The sequence below is a fragment of the Chiloscyllium punctatum genome, unplaced genomic scaffold (assembly GCF_047496795.1).
Source record: "Chiloscyllium punctatum isolate Juve2018m unplaced genomic scaffold, sChiPun1.3 scaffold_145, whole genome shotgun sequence".
In the NCBI taxonomy this organism is placed as follows: Eukaryota; Metazoa; Chordata; class Chondrichthyes; order Orectolobiformes; family Hemiscylliidae; genus Chiloscyllium; species Chiloscyllium punctatum.
The window spans coordinates 636,431-653,395 of record NW_027309879.1 but is presented as its reverse complement, the minus strand read 5'-3'; the positions used below and the strand labels follow the sequence as shown (position 1 = coordinate 653,395).

General features: G+C 44.1%; 1 long non-coding RNA gene across 6 annotated transcripts in view; it reads left to right on the top strand.

The window, feature by feature from the left end:
- LOC140471659 (uncharacterized) overlaps positions 1-16,965 on the top strand; it is a 70,819-nt gene that overhangs the window by 44,741 nt on the left and 9,113 nt on the right. For all 6 annotated transcript variants that reach the window (XR_011957147.1, XR_011957148.1, XR_011957143.1 and 3 more), the window contains 2 exons: positions 4,246-4,339; positions 4,895-7,196. This is a non-coding gene — a long non-coding RNA (uncharacterized lncRNA). The remainder of the gene's footprint in view (positions 1-4,245; positions 4,340-4,894; positions 7,197-16,965) is intronic.

The following is a 16,965-nucleotide window of genomic DNA, read 5'->3' as shown; positions in this document are numbered from 1 at the left end:
TTGGTCGAAGGGCCTGTTTCCATAATGTAGGGATTCTGATATATTGGGCAGCAGCTGCTGTCAATCACCCGGACTCCTGTATGATCGGGAGCACGTGCTGTAGGAGGGGAGACCAGTGCATGGGTGCAGTGCTGAGCAATTGTGGGAGTATGTGCCTGGGAAGGAGGCTGTGGGTGTGAGGAATTAATCTATCATTAGCAGCTTCATCCCTCTGGGAGCAGGACCCAGGGGAATGGCCCTTCTCTTGCTACCCTGACATGTGATCAGACTATCCGTGGTGCAGCGTTTTGAAGAAAGTTATCAGAACTCTTTTGTGAAGATTCAGGGTTGTTATGGAAAGGGACAAGGATGGGCCTGCAGTTAGAATTCTAATTTGGCTCATTTTAGTCAGATGTGTCTTGGCCAGAGTGTGCAGGAAGCAGTGTATGCAGGATGGTTCTCATCAGGAGCTAGGAAACTGAATTCGAAGAGAGAGTGTGTGAGAACTGGGTGTGGAGGAAAGGAGTGGGGGGATTGGTTTGGATTTCAGTTCACAGAAGAGAGAAATTGTGAGACTGAGGTTTAAAGCTTTGGGGGAAACAAGGAAACTACAGTTTAATACTACAATTGTCTTATGAATTTCCATCCTGTATTAACTGTGGTAAATTGTGTGCTCTGTCTGGGACTGAAAGGGTGGGTTTGCAGTTGAGAAATACAAATTGAACTTCATGTTCAGATCTGATAGTTACTTGATCCGTGGCGATCTGAATATCATTGGCCTTTTCATCTGGAAGGAAAGGTGTGCATTCTGTCCGTGGGCGAATATTTCAAATCTCAATGTGACTGCAAAAATACTGAGACACAGCCAGGTCCATGTCAGCATGGTGAGTGTGGAGAGAGATTTCATTTGTTTTTGAAAGTCTGGAAAGTCATGGCACATTTCCCAGGAACAATGAAGCCACAACTTTGCTTTGTAGAAGGACAAGTCTTTAATTAACCATGCAACCAGAAAGACACAAGGATACCTGCACCATGGGAATCACTGTGAAAACGGGGATTGTTGTAAAGGAGTTCATTCTCGAGCATGGATTGTAATCCATTGGCATTGTCACGTCGGTTCCAGCGCTGTGGGGAAACACTGGAAATATGATAAATGTAATGTAGGTTTCAGTTATTAAACTGTAAAAAGTGCAGAACAATATACAAGAATGTTGCCAGGGTTCAGGGGTCTGAGTTATAGGGAGCGGTTGGACAAGTGAGGATTTTATGTTTAGAGCAGAGGAAACTGAGGGGGTTCTTTTCTAGAAGTATATAAGACCATGAGAGGCATGGATAAGGTGAATGCACTCACTTTTTCCCAGGAACTCAAGGATTGGACGGCTTGATTGGATCAGTTTAAGGTTTGAGGAGAAAGAATAAAAGGGAAGCTGAGAGGCAACTGTTTTACACAGAGGCTGGTATTTATATGGAATGAGCTGCCAGTGGAAGTGGTTCAGGCAGGAACACTCTCAACAGGTAAAAGACATTTGGACAAATACGTGGATAGGAAAGGGTCAGAAGCAAATAGGCCAAGTGCGGGGAAATGGGGTTAGCGTGGATGGACATTCTGGTCGGCATTGGCCAGTTTGGGCCAAAGGGCCTGTCTCTGCTGTCGGATTATATGACTCTAAGTGCATTTGCTATTTCTTCCACTAACTCTGTTGGTATCCTGTGATGTATTCCATCAGGGCAATGAGACTTGTTTACCTTTAGCTCCATTAACTTGCCCAGCTCTAACTCTTTCACGATAATGTTTATTATCTAGATCCTCACCCTCCTCAGTCTCCTTATCAATTACTGGCATACTCTTCGTATCCTCCACTGTGAAGACTGACTGCTGTGTACTCATATTCCTGAACCCTGCTGGATAGGAATAACTAGGTACAGAACTCTGAGAGGTCTTCTTTGAGTCTTTATTGATGAGACATGGCAGTTACATGGATAGTGTACAGACAAAACGCCTTCAGGCAGCATCAGGTAACTCCCCGCCTGTCCGATGTGCCGCTCCCATTCTTATACCTTTGTGGTTTGTGACTTTGAATAGAGACTGTCTCTCAGTATTCTCTCCATGGCAACGGCAGTTAGAAAGTCTAGTTCAGTTCAGCACTTTGTGGTTAAACCACATACCCCTCCCCCACGCCCTCGTGGCTCCCTCAAGTATCTGACAGACGCTTCAGTTTCAGTGGGGCTGTCTATCAGGATTCTGATATGGAGGAGCCGGTGTTGAGGTGGGGTGGACAAAGTTATAAGTCAAACAACAGGTTATAATCCAACAGGTTTATTTGGCAGTACAAGCTTTTGAGTGTGCTGTGATTTTAAACTTGATCAGATTATCTCTATGGTAACAGATAAGTGCTTCAACAATTCCAGAGGCCATATGTTCCCCACACAATAGGTTCCCCTCTAGCAGTGTAAACTGCTATTCTGCCCCTGGGGATAGCTACTCATCACTTTTCTCCCCCAATCCCATCTCGCTTTCTGGTGATCTTTAAAGTTTTTCTCATCTCCTAGTTTCTCCTTCGTCTTTGGCAATTTGTATACTTTCTATTTCAGTTTGATAGACTCTCTTATTTCCTTAGCCACCCATAGCAGATTATTCCTTTTTACTGACAGTCCTTCCTTTTCCCTGATATATACTTTTGCTGAGCACTTCGAAAAATTGCTTTGATATTCCCCCAAGGTGCGTCAACTTTCCCACCATAAAGTCTTTGTTTCCAGTCTACATTAGCCAACTCCTGCCTCATCCTATTGTCGTCTCCTTTGTTTAAGCACAGGATCTTGGGATTGGATCTAATCTTCCAGCTTTCCTTCTGTATTCTAATTCTACCAGACTTATCACAAGTCTTTTATCAGATTACGAGGTGAGACGATGTTTCCTGGGTGTTTTGGTTGTCATTGTCAGTGACCTTGGCTTTGTAATAAAGTGCAGGATAGATATTCACAACAGAGTATTCTGGACGCTGTGAATGTACGACACAATCTAAAACCATAAATCACTGTCTCCCCTCAGTTTAAAATTGCAAAATCATTATTTCCTACACGCTTCCTCTCTATCTAAGTTTGGAACGCTAATCCACCTGACTATCCTACATTTTCCGAAAATCTCCTTGGGTGAAGGTGGTGAGTTTTGGATTTAGCTTTCCATTTATTACTGTAAAAAGATAAGCACTGGGCATAGCCCTTTGAACCAGCTCTACCATTTAATACGGTGATGATTGAGTTCACATCGGTCTCAACTGGATTTTCCCACCAGCTCTCTCTCAAACTTCAACCTATTGCAAATTCAACATCTGTATCTCTTCATTAAATTGGCTCATTGTCCTGGCATCCACCGCCTTTTGAATAGGTAATTCCACAGATTCACAACACATTGAGACAAGTACATTCTTCCTCATGAGAATAGAATAGAGTCCCTATAGTGCAGAAACAGGGTATTCATCCATCGAGTCCACACCAACCCTATGATGATTAGATTAGATTACTTAGTGTGGAAACAGGCCCTTCGGCCCAACAAGTCCACACCGACCCGCCGAAACGTACCCACCCAGACCCATTCCCCTACATTTACCCCTTCACCTAACACTACAGGCAATTTAGCATGGCCAATTCACCTGACCTGCACATTTTTGGACTGTGGGAGGAAACCGGAGCACCCGGAGGAAACCCACGCAGACACAGGGAGAACGTGCAAACTCCACACAGAGTCACCTGAGGCGGGAATTGATCCCGGGTCCGTGGTGCTGTGAGGCTGCAGTGCTTACTGTGCCACCGTGCCGCCCACTAAGCATCCCATTCAGACCCACTCGTTCCCTGTAACATTGCATTTCCCGCGGCTAATTGTCTAACCGGCACGTGCATGGACACTGTCAGCAATTTAGCATGGGCAATCCACCTAACCTGCACATCTTTGGACTGTGTGAGGAAACTGGAGAACTGCACGAAACCATGCAAACATGGGGAGAATGTGTAAACTCCACACGGTCGCCTAAGGTCCCTGACGCTGTGAGGCAGCAGTGCTAGCCACTGAGCCACCTCTGCTTAAAACCTACTGCGCCTTATTAACCTCCCTATCCCCCAATTGGCTGAATCTATGTTCCTTACGTCAGAAATCAGGTTGTCCAAGCGGATGTCTCAGTAAATCCCAGTGACAGCCCACATGTCCCGTGTGTCTGAATGGGGATCCGATCCACAACATCCTCCATCCCACACTTTTCATTCACGTTCCAGAGACAGGGCTCCAGTGGCTGCATGAGGACTGCAACTCCCAAATTCTGAGGCAGGGACCGCACGTCTGTGGGGACTGCACAAGTACAGAATGTGGGTGAGTTTTGGAGCATTTGCTTTGGGGTAACTAGTGGAAAGTATTTCACACTGTGATTGTCTGGAGTAGGAACGTATTTGCTTGTAGTATTGATCTGTTGGAGGGTCAAAGTGTCACCACACCCACATGGGACCAAGTTACATTCCCAACTTGTCATAACACTGGAATCGACCAATGAGAAACAAAAAAGGATCTGACCCATTCTCCCAGTCTGAAGGTTCCTCTTCGGTCCAGGATCTGCCACCTCCCTTTCTGTTTCCTTTTGTTTCATTCTGCTGTTACATTATTGACTTGCAGCAACTGAAGGGAAAGGAAGTGAACCCAGAAAGGGTGCAGAGTCTAACCAGGGACGGGAAGTGGTGGCATAGATCTGTTTATCAGTAACTCCATGAGAATGGGGAGGGTGTACATTAGGGGGCAGCAGAGTTAGAATGGTGGGAGAGAGGAAGTGGGCTGGAGGGTTACAGCTTTGGGGGAAGAAAGGGGAAAAAGATATTCCAGAGAAACTAGAATTGTCTGCTCTGAATTTCTAATCTGTAATATTCCTTTATACAGGGTGCTCGATGGTGAAGATTTGCAGATTGAAATCTCAACATCATGAGTCGATCGTGATAAAGTTAACCAGGATTTGATGAACCAAAGATGGAGAATCATTCGGCCAAAATCCTGCAACACTCTCCTCCCGGCATTGTTGGTCTATCTGCGCCAAATGGACTGTGAATGGTACAAGACAGCAGCTCACGACCATCTTCTCAAGGGTAACTAGAGATGGGGAATAAATGCTGGCTGAGCCAGTGATGCCCATATCCTGGAAATGGGTTCGATCTCTAGTTGCTGAAACCCAGTTGATGTTCCTGCAGGATGAAGAGGGACGCTGAGTGCATCCTCCAGGAGGCAGCACCATCACATTACCCCTGCTTACACCCACACAGTAACACAGAAACGTCACTGGAACAAAAGGCAGTGAAACCAAAGGAGGACTTAGATATAGTTCTTCAAGGTAAAGTCATGAAAGGGGATTGGAACACAGCAGGAACAGGAGACTGAGCTGGATGGTCAGCTGTTTCCCATTGAATGGTGGAGCAGGATTGAAAGGCCGAATGGCCTCCTTCTGCTATCTTCCAGGTATGTATATAGCCACGGAGCCCGGGTAGGAAGAAGGGGGCAGGGATTCTCCAGAAGATTGCACTTCCACAACAGTTTTCAGTGAGGGCTGGTTTGATGGATTTTATTTAACATTTGTCTTTAATACAAGGTTTGTGAATTTGGTTTTAAAATATTGTAGCTATTTATTCCACAATAAATAAAACTAAAAGAAAAGAAATGAATCTATCTGAATATAGCAGTTTTTAAGAAATTCAAATGCCTTGTAAATCAAATCCTGTCTATGCCTGGACACCATCACTTTCCAGTTACTCAAACTCCAGGGAAATATTCCCTCCCTCTCTGAACCTTTGGTTTGATTTAACTGCTTTTCAGTTCTCCTTCTGTGAGCTGTGAAGTGTTCTTTTCCCCCCCATTTCTCCTACCCAGAAGTGTTATCTCACACAGCTGAGCAACCTTCCCACGTTCATCATTACGCCATTTTGGGTTTTGTTAATATATAATCACCAGCAGTAAACCACCCGTGTAACCAATTGAATATTTACAAACAAAGCCCATTACTGGAAAAGCAAACCATTACAAATGACAGAGTGGGAAGGGACCAAATCAAAGTAGAGTTGGGGGGTGAGGGGAAAGCAGTGGAGGTAAAGCACTGTATCCCCTGAGATGCCCACCTCTATCTAAAGGCATCGTGAGCATTGATACATACCACATGCTCCTTCTCCAAGGACACACTGCTGTGTAGCCTTTATCCACAATCATAGAATGGAATCCCAACAGTGTGGCAGGAGAGCATTGGCCCATCAAACCCCACCAACCATCCAAAGAGCATCCCAACTGTAGCACTCCATCTCTGTAACACTGCATTTCCCATGGCTGATCCACCTAGTCTGCACAATCCTGGATACTGTGGACAATTTCGCACAACTGATCCACCTAACCCACAAATTTTTGAACAGTGGGGGGAAACCAGAGCACCTGGAGGAGGCCCACACAATCATAGGGGAATGTGCAAACTCCACACAGGCCGTTGATGAAGGCTGGACTCCAACCTTGTACCTGGTGCTGTGAAGCAGCAGTGCTCTGTCACAATTTAAATCAAAACAGATGATCCCTGCTCATTGTCACATTGCTGTTTGTGGAGACTTACTGCCCGGAGAGACATCCTGAGATTCAGAAAGAGACAAGATAAATTCAGTCAACTCCAGCTGAGTTAATGTGATTTACAACAACATCAATACACCAACAGTGCCATCAGACCTCGTACCTACTCTATCATTTACGATTTTTAACCCATGGGAAGTTTGTTACCAGCTTCGATGACAGCCATAATGCTCTGACCACTTTGACGGAGCCAGTGCAAGTCAGTTCGAATAGTTATCAATAGATTGAATCTAAACAGGATGCCCCACAACAGGAAGTGCTCTGACACTCAATGCCTGTAAGTCAAGGTCATTTTCCTAAACCCACTCACGTCTGGTAATACCATTGAAGATATTTTATACAGTAACCTTTCAGTCTCAATTGCCAGTTCCAGTCCATGAAGCAGCCAGTAACATGCACCAGTGAATTGAATTCTAACAGCAGCATTGCCCTGACAGGAGAGATTGAGAAGCCTGAAGCTGTCTTCTCTGGAGTATCGAAACATGAAACACTTCAAATGAACAAAAATCTTCAAGAGCTCGAGAGGACAGATATAGGAAGGATGTGCTCCTAGGCTGGTGTGCCTGGAATAAAATAAACACTAACTAAGGTATCTTTACCCAGCATCCACTTTAGCTGCATAAATGTATAAGATTTATTTGCTGCTCTAATTACACTCCCAGTTTTAACTGCTGTAAAGTTGATGACTATGCAAATGTTTAAAATATAATTTAATCCATCCCAAAACCTTTCTGTACCTGTGTCTCACTTGTGCTCACTGAGACACTCATTCAATCTGACCTCTTTACAAACCCAGCCCTGATATTTCCTTAGATGGCTCAGAATGAAATATTCACTGAATTGTTACTGCGCAAAAGGAGGCTGATTGGCTGATCAGCTCTCCAAAGGATCACCTCACTGAATGCCATTCTTCTCCCTTTACCCCATAAACCTTCCCATTCGTTCTCTTCCAATAACACCAGCGAGTTCACAAGTAACCACAGCGATTGGATTTGTTTTGTTTGTTCGTGGGATCATGGCATCACTTGCTGGGGCAGCATTTGTCATCCATTCTAACTGCCCAAGAGATGGTTCAGAGTCAACCACGTTATTCAGTGTCTAGATTCACATGTAGGCTGGACCAGGTCAGAATTAACAGTTTCTCAGACCCAATGACATGAAGAGTTGATTTCTGGCCTATTATCTTATTTCTGAAATGATAATGAATAATTTTTGCAGTTGAATTAAAAGTGAAAGACCAAAATGTGTTTTATTCTGATTGAGCACATCCTCCTGTTTTCTCAGTTGTTATTGACGGTCTCATTCCCCTCTCACCAGAACCTGTTACAGAAAAGGCAGAATGGTCAGCTGCAGGTGGTCACCTGACCGGTCACTGGACCCAAAGGTTCACTTTCCATAATGCTGCCAGATCTGCTGACTTTTTCCAGCAATTTCTGTTTTTGTTCCTGATTTCCCAGCATTTGAAGATGTTTCGTGTTTGAATATTGATCTTGTCTATTGCGGAGGAGTTTATTGATGAGTTTGGAGAGTTTTGAACATTGCAACTAAGCCACAAATCAGCCATGATCTATTGAATGGCAGAGTTCGGTTGAAGGGCTGAATGGCTTCCGCCTGTTCCAATGAAAGTTATCCATCTGCAGCTTGTTGTTACATGTCCCCTCACTGCTCACTTCACCTCCATGTCGAAAACAAAGTTACTCACTGTACAAACCTCCTGTGTTTGAACTAAACCTGCTCATGTTCAGTGGTTCCTTCTACTGCCACCCGGGTTTAACTCTCATCATGGAATACTGTCTCGTGTTACTGCGGGAATGCCCACAAGGACTAATCCTGGAGTCTGCATCCCGTGGGATCCAAAATTCCCGTTTATTTCCTTCTTCCTATTTCATTCTGGCATTGAACTCTCAGTTTAAATCCATTCTCCTGTCATGCTCTTCAACATGCCCATGTGGGTGGACTAGAGGCAGCTGGCACCTGAGGTTGAATCTGCCTCCCCCCACAATCAGGGATTCGGGAAAACACTCAGACAATGACCTATCCATCTGATTGTTGACTCAGACAGATAGGCAGAAAGAAAGATGCACATTTAGATCGCACCTTTGATGACCCGGGGCAATGAAACATGCTTCCAACCCAATGATTTAAACCTCAAATCTCTGAAAACACAGACACAAAGCTTCCTACTTGTACCAGGTTGTCTCTCAGCCTCCTCTTTTCTTAAGAGTTTTCAGCTGTTAAGTCTTTCCTGGTGATTTTAACCTCTGTGTTTCTGTCAGATTTGTGACTGAACCTTTACTTTCCTGTTGTGAGTGATGCTAGTGCCAGAAACAGTTCCTGACTTGTGAGGGGTTTCGGTTGGAGTATTTATATTTACACATTCATTCCCACCCTCACATACAGTGTGAAATTGATGTAAAACAGAAGGAAAGGATTGAGTGAGCACCCACAGAAACACAAAAGGCAGCATGTGTACCTGAGTTGAATGAACCTGGATTTAGGAAAATGTGACAACAATCACAACTAGTTAGGATTACAGAATCTCTTAGGTGCACAAAGAGACCATTCGGTCCATCAAGTCTGCAATGACTTGTTGTCCCACCCTACCTCCATAACCCCACATTTAGCATGGCTAACGCAACCCACCAAAACTACACACTACAGGCCATGTCAGCACGGCCAATCCATCAAACCTGCACATCTGTGGGAGGGTCACATATTACGTCTAAGTGCTCAGGATTGTGGATGAAGGCTCACAAATACTTGACTCTGACACAAATCCTCTTTTTTTCAAAATAAAATCTTGGGGAAACTGCAGCCAGAAAGATTTCCAATTATCTCATGAGGAAGAGAATTCAAAATTCGTGCCACTGACCCAGGGGGCGCAGTGAAGTCACAGAGGTCTGGGGACCATCAGAAATGTAACAAGTTGTGAGCAAGGTGGGAGTGAGACAAGGACAAAAAGACAGTCTGTCACATGGGGGAAGGCAGGAGAGATTAAATTGCAGAAATGGTAGTCCCTCAAGGCCATGGGGAATGGAGTTAGGGCTGGGAAAGAAACCAAGAAACAAGGTGAGCAACTGTCAAAGAAAGACATTGAAAAAACAGATTATAACAACATAGAGGGCAGAGTACGCAGTCTGAAATTGTTGTTCTCATTGGTGAGTACAGAACGCTGTAAAGCCTGGGTCATTCTATTACAGCCAACACATGCAGGATAGGCCAAGTGGCCTTGATCTGTGCTGTAACTTTCTGATATTTGCAATTCAGGTTGGGTGATGTTTATAAATTCTCAAATTGGACTTGAGTTTAATATTCTGAAGAAATGTTAAATAAATCACAATGATCCCGTTCTGCAGACTATAGTCCGCAGCCCTGCATGTTCCAGCATCTCAGTTACATCCATGTCCTTTTATTCTAATGTGATGCTGGTTACTGCCTCTGCCACCCCATCAATGCGTTCCTGCTCCCCACCATCTCTGAGTGAAATGAATTCTCCCCCCCTCTTCTTTCTGAGAATTAGTTTCAATCTAAATCCTCCAGTTTCTGACCTCTCAGTTAATGAATAGCTCCTTCCTATCCACTCGATCTGGATTCCTCAGCATTTTATCATTTCCATTAAATCTCAGCTCATCCTCCTTGGAAATCATCCCCAGCCTATCCAACCTTTCCTCAGAGCAGAAATTTTCCAATTGTAGAAACATTCTGATCAATCTCCTCTGTACCCTCTCTGGTGTGATTATATCAACCCTAGAATAAGGGGATCAGAAGTGTGGGCAGTACTTTAACCACAGTCAGACTAGTGTTCCTGACATTTCCCATGTCACCTCCGTGTTCCTGTGGTTGTCGCTCACACAAGAAGTGTCTTGGATTTCCCACATGGAACTGGATGTGCACTCCATGGGGCTGGGATTCCCTACCATGTGTTTATTTGTTAACTCATCCTAAATTAACTTCAGATTAAAACAACATTATCAGATACCCACCAATCAACTTCTTCCATTATATTCAAGTCACCTTACTTTTTAAAATCTCTTTAAAATTATTACTATCTAAACACAACAGGCTTTAATTTGCTGATCAAGTATTCAGATGTCTCCACTGTTACAATCACTTGAAGATTATCTTTACCTTCAGCTACATTTGGTGAATTGAACACTGATTGTAAATATATGAATATCAAATGGACTTAAGTTTTATGATAATTAATCCAGTCTGACATTCTTGTTGGTTAATATCTTGAAGAGAACTGTCCTCTGAACTCCAGCTGTGCTCTGACTTCATTCACAACTGGATGTGGCTGGACTGCAGATCTTAGATCTGTTCTGTTGTTTGCCGGATTGCTTCACTCTGTCAATCACTTGCTGCTTATGCTGTTTGGAACACAAGTAGTCCTCTTTGGGAACTTCATCAGGTTAACACCTCATTTTTAAGTATTCATGCTGCTGTTACTGGCATGCCCTCCTGAATTCTCTCAGCTGAATGAGGATTGATCCTCTGGTTTGATGGTAAGAGGTAAGTTGGGGAAAATGCTGGGCCGTGATTCTGTAAGTTTTGTTGGAGTACAATTCTACTGCTGTTGGTGGAAGGAAAGAGCTAGACTCTTGCACTGTAAGCCATATATGCAAGAAGCTACATGCAGTATCATGAACACTGATAGGCCAAGACATGAAATACGAGCATCACTGTACAACGATGCAGGATCACAACTGCAACAAGGGGAGATTTAAGAGCCAACTTGACATAGGAGTAGGGAAAGAAGCAGCTGATCAGATTGTCTCATTCATAGTCACAAAGAGACTCTATGAGGTTATTGTACTGTTGGGGGTGAGGATGGAGGAGGTCGGGGAGAGCCCTTCAAAAGAAACTAATCTGCCTGAGAGTCATGGGATCGACTTGATTGCCATGCATTTAATAGAAAGCTAATTGAAACTGTTTTTATCCCCAAAGGATAACAAGACAATAGAAACAAACCCCAGAATACATGGTTCAGAGATGGATGTCAATAGCCCATCAACAGCCGACTCCTGCAATTATTCAGCAAACGTATGTGTGATTACCCTGTTCTGATGAACCAGAAAACCGTTGTTCACTCTGTGCAGATGGACAGTGATGTGGGGAAGGATTGGCCGAGTGGTATTGTCACTAGACAGTTAATCCAAAGCCCCAGATAACGTTCAGGAGACCTGGGTTCAAAGCCTGCTGCAGCACCTGGGGGAATTTGAATTCAATAAAAAAAGCTCTGGAATTTAAGAATCTAATGATGACCATTAATCAATTGTCAGAAAAACCCATCTGGTTCAGTAATGCCCTTTCAGGAAGGAAGCTGCCATCCTTACCTGGTCTGGTCAACATTGTGTCCTCAGACCTACAGCAATGTGGTTGACTCTTACCTGCCCTCTGGGCAATTAGGGATGGGCAGTAAATGCTGCCGGGCCAGCGACACCCTCATCCTGTGAATGAATAAAGGAAAATAAAAATCTGTACCCAGTGTGAATCTGTACATGTTCAACAATGTTGTGAACATTTCCAAAGCTAAGTTCTCTATGTGCAAAACTTTATGAACTGCCAAAACTATTATTCATTACTTGGTGTGAACAAGAGAAAAAAAATCCTTCAACTTGTGGTTATGAGTAAATTCACTGGTGTCTGAGCAGGATGGATGCCTGAGTGAATCCCTCCCCCCCCCCCCCCCCCCACCACACACACACAGCAGGTGAACAGCTTCTCCCCAGTCTGACTGGTTTGGCCAGTTTCCAGGTGGGATGGGTAAAGAATTCCCTTCTGGCATTCCCCACATTTCCAGTGTCTGCCCCTAGCCTGGCTGCACTGGTGTTTTGCCATTTCAGATAAATGCTGGCAGACTGTTACACACGTTAGTACCACCAACCCCCCCCCACCCACCCACCACCCCAGAACCCAGTATAAAGCAGTAAACATTATCTCTTGCTGTGGAGGGACAGCCTGTATTGGTCTGAGTAGGAACACTGAGCAGATTTACCTCAATGACAATTTAATCGGTGACCAGAGCAAGTTAAGCAAGTCCAAATAAAATTCATTATAGCACAGAAAGAAGCCCATCAAATCCAAGCTGTCTCTCTGTAGCAGAATCCAACATTCTCATTCCCCATCCGTCCCCCAAACTCTGCGATTTTATTTCCCTCAGATCTGGTATAATTGTTTTTTTATCAATCATTCATCTTCTCTACTTGCACCACCATAATAGGCAGCATGTTCTGCATATTTCCAGCCAAAACAGTCAGCAGAGATACTTACTCATCTCCCACTGTCTCAAAACCTCACATCTGGTCTTAATTCTTGTTCCATCACCTATCAAATACAGATATTTTTGTCTGCTATATCTAGGTCTGTTATAATCTTATACAGCTTTATCAAAAATATATTCTACTTCACTTAAAAAAAATAGCAATTTCTTCAAATCAATCCAGTGACTGCATTTTCTTCATCAGTGAACCACTTCAGTAAGTTTGTACTCCACACCCTGAAGATCACTCATATCCTTCCTTGTTAATGTCTGTTTTGTTCCACAAATCCAGATGACACAAGTTTTATGTACAACAGCAGTAGCTTTATTATCGGACAGCTGGCAAGAGTTTCAAAGCATCTCTAAAGTAGCCGAGTGTCTACTTGTACAGACTCATCTTCACGAATCTCTGCCTTACCCACAGAGACAGTATATTTAATAAGAATTAGACAAAGGCATATCAGTCACCTGGGCGATTGTCATTACATAGTTTGAAGCTGGTGATTATGAATTTACAAAGCTTGATGAATACCAATGTCCTGTGATAATGTGTGATGGATTACAGAAACTGATTATCGTATTGTCCATGATTATGTGTTGATGGGAAGAGATTAAGGCAGAAGGGTTCTTCCTTCAGTAAATGGGGGATTCACTTACCTATGCTCATATGGAGGGGAGGTAAGACAATGGGAGCAGGAGGCAGTTTAACAGGGTTGTGCCCAGGGCTCTCCGTCTTGTCTGGAAAGGGCAAATTGCTCTATCTGGGGTTATGGTGGAATCCACATGTGTGGCTCCAAGAAGTTCTGTTTTGAAGATACGGTCTGCCTCACCCCAACTGAGGTGTTCAGTCTGCATAGGAAGAGTACAGGCCTTGTATTCTTACAATATGGCAGTAAGACCTTTGGCAGGAGAATGTTTAACCCTTGAGTCACCAATGCATCCTGAAAGAGAAGCAAAGTATGGCACAGGCCCCTTTGTGGTTTTTTAACTTCCTCATCCTGACTAGGAATCTGTTGACCACAATTGGATGCAATGACTGACTGTGACCTAACTAGAACTTTGTCAATGGTCAGCATCTTTTCCATGAGTACGTTATCATTCCCTCAATTAATGAAGCCCAGCATCCTATATGTTTACTCAAAACACTTTATGTTCTCTCTCCTTTAAGGATTTGTACACATTGTCCCGCATTCCTGCTGTCCTGCTCTCTATGTCTGTGCCATTCAAATATGTATTCCCTTTCTACATTGCTTCTCTCAAAATGCATCAATTTGCTGTGTGTTCTAAAGAAGAGACATATTACACTCAAAATATTATCTCTCGCTCCACACATTCTCTCCCCCGGAAAACAGAACAGTACAGCACCGGAATAATCAGCCCACCATGTCTGTGTGGATCATGATGCCATTCCAAACTGATTCCATCTGCCTGTATATGATCCATATCCCTGCCAACCCATACCTGCTTAACTGTCTGTCCAAATGCCTCTTAAACTTTGTGATTGTTTCTGCTTTTACCATCTCTCAAGCAAGTATATTCTAATCACTGACCACCTCCTGCATAAGAAACTTGTTTGACACAACTCCCTTTTAACTTGCACAGATGTTGTTGAAAATGCTCAGCGGGTCATTCAGCATCTGTGAAGAAAAATCAGTTAATGTTTCGGGTCCGGTCCCCCTTCCTCAGAAATGTTAACTAATTTCTCTTCACAGATGCTGCTAGAACTGCTGAGCTTTTTCAGAAACTTCTGTTTTTCTTTCTGGTTTACAACATCTGCTGTTCTTTCAGTTTTCATTTCTTTTAAACTTGCCCCCTCTCTCCTTAAATCTATGGCCTGTGAATTGGTAATTTCCACTTGGAAAAAGATTCAGATTATTCACTCTGTCTGTGCCTCTCGGATGACTCCACAGCCACTGACTTTCCAAAGACAACAATCCGAGATTTTCCAACCTCTCCCAATCCAGGAAACATCCTGGTAAACCCATTTCCACCCTCTCCAAAGCCTCCACATCCTCCTTATAATACGGTGCTCAAAACAGCACACAATCCACCAAAGGTGGCCGAATGACAGTTTTATATTCAGTCCCCTGACAGAAGAAGGCAAGCCTGCCATCCACCTCCTTCACCACATTCAGGGAGCTGTGAACTTGCACCTGAAGATCCCTCTTATATCAATGCTGCTCAGGGCATTTCCTTTTAGTGTATACATTCCTCTTACAATGAGCCACCCAAAACACATCACGTCACACTTGACTGAATTAAAATCTATCTGCAATTTCTCCGCATAACCTTCCACTGATCTCGTCCTTGATGTTTCCTTTGACAACATTCTTCACGATTCCCAACTGCTTCACTTTGTGCCATCTACAAACTTGCTAATTAAATTGTTTACGTTTTCAGGCTAATCATTTATATATATTACAAACAACAGATGTCCCAGCTCTGACCCTTGTGGAACAGAGGCACTGGTCACAGACCTCCAGCCAGCAACATACCCCTGCACAACTGTTACTGGGAGAAATATCAAAGAGGAGCCTTGAGTTCTGTGCTGAGCAGCACGACCAATGTTTATTCAGAGCTCCTTACTAATGCAGGATGGAAGAGTTCCCTCTCTGGAATTCTGTGGATCCCCCAGCCAAGTCCAGCATTTGGATGTTTTTCTTTCATACGTTCCACTAATATTTCCCCCCTGACCCGATCTCCTGGGTTCGGGATGTCAGCTCGGATGTTTATGAGCTCCCTTTCCCAGTCTCCGATTCTCTGTCCGTCTGCAACTTCCCCTCTCAGCTCATGCAGTTGCTTTGTCAGTTCTTTCACAAAGTGTTTCACCCTATCCTTGCCATTGTACATCTCCTGCCCTCCCACTACCATACCCTCTGGCAGCTGCATAGTCCAAATTCAAAGGGGGATTGCTCAGTTCCCTTTGCTGGGGTTGACGTCAGTTTCATTAGGATTGTGGGGAGTACCCTAACCCATCCCGGCCTGTCTCTGTCAGGGCCTTAGTCAGACTAGCTTTCAGTGTCTGCTTCATTCCTTCTACTGTCCCTGAGCTCTGGGGGTGGGATGTAAGATGGGATTTCTGCTCAGTACCAAACAGGCCACAGAGCTGCTTAACTTCGTTTCCTGGAACATGTGTCCCTTGGTCAGAATCTGCAGGGGAATGCTTCCACCCCCCTGAGTAAACCTGTTTATTAAGACCCAGCAGGATTTCCTTCCCTGGGATTGGGATGGGGGTGTATGGAAAACCCATCTGTAATTGTTCCTGTGGGCCCCTGGGTCCCTGCGGCTGCCTCCATTTTATCCTGATTCTCTTCCCTGGCTTACACTGTGTACAGACTACACCCCTGTGACAAAATCTTCTTGTTCGGGAACACTCCTGTAGTTGATCATCCGATATTGCATTTTATCCTCATCAATATGGGCCAGCCCATGATATGTTTTTAAATAATGTTTGTCTTGTACAGTGGCACTGCTGGATAATCCTATGTCCTATTACTGCCCCACCCTTTTCCCATTCCTGTTTCTCCTGCTATGGGACTGTTTCTGGAAATGTCTTTAAACTTTCCTTTCTCGCTTCTGTCGCTCCTGCCACTGCATCCTCCTCAAATGTCTGCACAGTTTCAGTAAGTATGCTCACCCATGCTCACCAACTACCCCGTTGGTGTGGAGTTTCTACTTTCCTGTGAGCTCTAATCTTCATTGTTGCTGCTTCACTGGGAAAGTTAGGTGCTTCCACTAACTCTCTGACCTGTTCTTCATGCTCTATGTGGCCCCCAGACAGGGTGATATACCTTCACCGAGCCCAGTCATGAACTATACCAAAGGCATGCTGACTGTGTGCATTTTGCCTCCCTCACCCCTGGTTAATGTCCGCGCTTCTGCCAGGGCTCCTGATGGTTCTCTATTTCTGGATAATTCCTCACAAAATTCCCACAATAATTAAACAATCCTAAAGTTTGCCTGATCCCTTTACAGTGTGTGGGTAGATAATTTTATAATCATAGTTTTTGTTCCCGCTGGGACTGTCCCCTCTCCCTTCCTGATTTGATCTCCCCAATATGATGTCCCAGTTCCGTCTCTCCCTACCTTCCCAGTT